This window comes from Arachis stenosperma, chromosome 5 (genome assembly GCF_014773155.1).
Source record: "Arachis stenosperma cultivar V10309 chromosome 5, arast.V10309.gnm1.PFL2, whole genome shotgun sequence".
Taxonomy (NCBI): domain Eukaryota; kingdom Viridiplantae; phylum Streptophyta; class Magnoliopsida; order Fabales; family Fabaceae; genus Arachis; species Arachis stenosperma.
The window spans coordinates 110,582,687-110,587,246 of record NC_080381.1 but is presented as its reverse complement, the minus strand read 5'-3'; the positions used below and the strand labels follow the sequence as shown (position 1 = coordinate 110,587,246).

The following is a 4,560-nucleotide window of genomic DNA, read 5'->3' as shown; positions in this document are numbered from 1 at the left end:
AATTAGAATGCATATGAGAAACAACAAAACACTCAAGTCAAGAGAATTTAAAGATCAGAGCAAGGAAATCATCAAGAACAACTTGAAGATCACTTAAGACACATAAATGAATGCAAGAAGAACAGAAACATGCAATTGACACCAAACTTAAAATGAGACACTAGACTCAAACAAGAAACATACAATATTTTTGGTTTTTTATGATTTTGTAATTTATTTTGGATTTTTTGAAAATTAAGTGGAAAAGAAAATAAAGATATCAAAATTCTTAATAAGAATTCCAGGAATCATGCAATGTTAGTCTAAAGCTTCAGTCTAAAGAAATTAGACATGGCTAGCCAAGCTTCAGCAGGACATTGCATTCAAGAGCTAAATTGATGAAAATCAATCAGCATTGGTGATGATAATAACATCACCTTGAAACACTAGAATTCATTCTTAAGAACTTTGAAAAAAAAATACCTAAGCTAAGCAACAAGATGAACCGTCAGTTGTCCAAACTCAACAATCCCCGGCAACGGCGCCAAAAACTTGGTGCACGAAATTGTGATCATCAATGGCGCCATCAACATGGTACGCTCAATTATAATCTCAACTCTTTATCACAACTTCGCACAACTAACCAGCAAGTGCACTGGGTCGTCCAAGTAATAAACCTTACGCGAGTAAGGGTCGATCCCACGGAGATTGTTGGTATGAAGCAAGCTATGGTCACCTTGTAAATCTTAGTCAGGCAGACTCAAATGGTTATCGAGGATAACATAGAATATAAAATAAGGATAGAGATACTTATGTAATTCATTGGTGAGAATTTCAGATAAGCGTATGGAGATGCTTTGTCCCTTTCGTCTCTCTGCTTTCCTACTGTCTTCATCCAATCCTTCTTACTCCTTTCCATGGCAAGCTGTATGTTGGGCATCACCGTTGTCAGTGGCTACAGTCCTGTCCTCTCAGTGAAAATGTTCAACGCGCTCTGTCACAGCACAGATAATCATCTGTCGGTTCTCAATCAGGTTGGAATAGAATCCATTGATTCTTTTGCGTCTGTCACTAACGCCCAGCCTTCAGGAGTTTGAAGCTCGTCACAGTCATTCAATCATTGAATCCTACTCAGAATACCACAGACAAGGTTTAGACCTTCCGGATTCTCTTGAATGCCGCCATCAATTCTAGCTTATACCACGAAGATTCCGATTAAGGGATCCAAGAGATAAACATTCAAGCCTTGTTTGCTTGTAGAACGGGAGTGGTTGTCAGGCACGCGTTCATAGGTGAGAATGATGATGAGTGTCACATAATCATCACATTCATCATGTTCTTAGGTGCGAATGAGTATCTTAGAACAAGAATAAGCTGAATTGAATAGAAGAACAATAGTAATTGCATTAATACTCGAGGTACAGCAGAGCTCCACACCTTAATCTATGGTGTGTAGAAACTCCACCGTTGAAAATACATAAAAACAAGGTTCAGGCATGGCCGTGAGGCCAGCCCCATGATCTAAGATAGCATAAGACTACTCAAAGATAGCTACCAAGATAAGAATACAATAGTAAAAGGTCCTATATGTAGAGAACTAGTAGCTTAGGGTACATAAAAATCCACTTCCGGGCCCACTTGGTGTGTGCTTGGGCTGAGCATTGAAGCATTTTCGTGTAGAGACTTCTTTTGGAGTTAAACGCCAGCTTTTGTGCCAGTTTGGGCGTTTAACTCCCATTCCTGTGCCAGTTCCGGCGTTTAACGCCGAGCATTCTTGAGCTGATTTGGAACGCCGGTTTGGGCCATCAAATCTCGGGTAAAGTATGGACTATTATACATTGCTGGAAAGCCCAAGATGTCTACTTTCCAACTCAGTTGAGAGCGCGCCAATTGGGCCTCTGTAACTCCAGAAAATTCACTTCGAGTGCAGGAAGGTCAGAATCCAACAACATCTGCAGTCCTTTTCAGCCTCTGAATCAGATTTTTGCTCAGGTCCCTCAATTTCAGCCAGAAAATACCTGAAATCACAGAAAAATACACAAACTCATAGTAAAGTCCAGAAAAGTGAATTTTAACTAAAAGCTAATAAAAATATAATAAAAACTAACTAAAACACACTAAAAACATACTAAAAACAATGCCAAAAAGCGTATAAATTATCCGCTCATCAATCACCAAAGCTGATTGATTCTCATCAATATAGCTCTTGAATGTAATGTCCTGCTGAAGCTTGGCTAGCCATGTCTAATCTTTTTAGACTGCAGCTTTAGACTAACATTGCATGATTCCTGGAAATTCTCATTAAGAATTTTGAACCCTTGTTTTTCTTTTCCACTCAATTTTCGAAAAAGCACAAAAAAATTTATAAAATCTTAAAATCAAAAATATTTTTATGTTTCTTATTTGAGTCTAGTGTCTAATTTTAAGTTTGGTGTCAATTGCATGTCTTCATTCTTCTAATTTTCGAAAATTACATGCATTATGTTCTTCATTGATCTTCAAGTTGTTCTTGATGATTTCCTTGCTCTGATCTTTAAATTCTCTTGTTTTGTGTGTTTAGTTGTTTCTTACATGCCTCTTTAAATTATTATAGTCAGTAGTATGCAAACTTCTAAGTTTCGTGTCTTGCATACATTGTTTATTTGATCTTAGTTTTCCATGATCAGTTGCATTTTGGTTGTTTCTCATCATCAAAAATTCAAAAAAATTTTCAAAATTGTGTCTTTTCAAGTCAATAATACAGAGAATTGAAGATTCAGAACATACAGCAGAGGAATCACACAGAAAAAGCTGGGCGTTCAAAACGCCCAGTGAAGAAGGAAAACTGGCGTTTAAATGCCAGCCAGGGTACCTGGCTGGGTGTTTAACGCCCAAAAGGGTAGCATTTTGGGCGTTAAACGCCAGAATGGATACCATTCTGGGTGTTTAACGCCAGGATGGCACAAGAGGGAAGATTTTGTCTTTAATTCAATTTTTTTTTTCAAGTTTTCATAATTTTTCAAAATCAAATCTTTTTCAAACCATATCTTTTCAATCATATATTTTCAAAATCAAGTTCTTTTCATTTTCAAAAAATACTTGCTAACAATTAATGATTTGATTCAACATTTCAAGTATGTTGCCTTTTCTGTTAAGAAATGTTTAATGTTTGAATCATATCCTTTAAATTTCTTGTTAGCCAAGTCATTAATTTTAAAAATCAAATCTTTTTAAATTGTTTCTCAATCTTATCTTTTTAATCAAATCTTTTTAAAACCATAACTCTTCAATCATATCTTCTTAATCACATCTTTTTCCAAATAATTTTCAATCTTTTTGATTTCTAATTTCAAAATCTTTTTCAAAAATCACTTTATTTCTTTCCCAACTTTAATTTTCGAAAATCATTCTTCAATTTTTCAAAATTTCTTCAAAATCTTTTAATTCATTTTCGAAAATTCTTCCCCTCTTCTCACCTCCTTCTATTAAGGACTAACACTCCTCCACTATCAACAATTCGAACTCTATCTCTCTTGATAAGTTCGAATTCTTCTTATTCTACCTCCTCCTTCTATTCTTCTTTCCTCTGACATCTCAAGGAATCTCTATACTGTGACATAGAGGATTCCATATTTTCTTGTTCTCTTCTCTTTCATATGAGCAGGAGCAAAGACAAAAGCATTCTTGTTGAGGCTGACCCTAAACCTGAAAGGACCTTAAAGCGGAAGCTAAGAGAAGCTAAAGCACTACTCTCTGGAGAGGACCTATCAGAAATCTTCAAACTAGAAGAAGATATGGTAGCCGAAAACAACAATAATGCCAACAATGCAAGGAAGGTGCTGGGTGACTTTACTGCACCTACTCCCGACTTCTATGGGAGAAGCATCTCTATCCCTGCCATTGGAGCAAACAACTTTGAGATTAAGCCTCAATTAGTTTCTCTAATGCAACAGAATTGCAAGTTTCATGGACTTCCCTTGGAAGATCCTCATCAATTCTTAGCTGAATTCTTGCAAATCTGTGACACTGTCAAGACCAATGGGGTTGACCCTGAGGTCTACAGACTTATGCTCTTCTCTTTTTCTGTAAGAGACAGAGCTAGGATATGGTTGGACTCACAACCTAAAGAAAGCCTGAACTCTTGGGAAAAGCTAGTCAATGCCTTCTTGGCAAAGTTCTTTCCACCTCAAAAATTGAGTAAGCTTAGAGTGGAAGTCCAAACCTTCAGACAGAAGGAAGGTGAATCCTTCTATGAAGCTTGGGAAAGATACAAGCAATTGATCAGAAGGTGTCCTTCTAGCATGCTTTCAGAATGGAACATCATATGCATATTCTATGATGGTCTGTCTGAACTGTCCAAGATGTCATTGGACAATTCTGCAGGTGGATCTCTTCATCTGAAGAAGATGCCTGAAGAAGCTCAGGAACTTATTGAAATGGTTGCAAATAACCAATTCATGTACACCTCTGAGAGAAATTCTGTGAATAATGGGACAAATCAGAAGAAAGGAGTTCTTGAGATTGATACTCTGAATGCCATATTGGCTCAGAACAAAATATTGACTCAGCAAGTCAATATGATTTCTCAAAGTTTTTCTGGAA

The 4,560-nt window shown here is 36.7% G+C and overlaps 1 non-coding gene across 1 annotated transcript; it reads right to left on the bottom strand.

Moving 5' to 3' along the window:
* Positions 1-4,157: 4,157 nt before the first annotated feature.
* On the bottom strand, positions 4,158-4,261 carry LOC130984390 (small nucleolar RNA R71). The gene has a single exon (XR_009088328.1). It is a non-coding gene; the product is annotated as a small nucleolar RNA R71 (small nucleolar RNA).
* Positions 4,262-4,560: the final 299 nt, after the last annotated feature.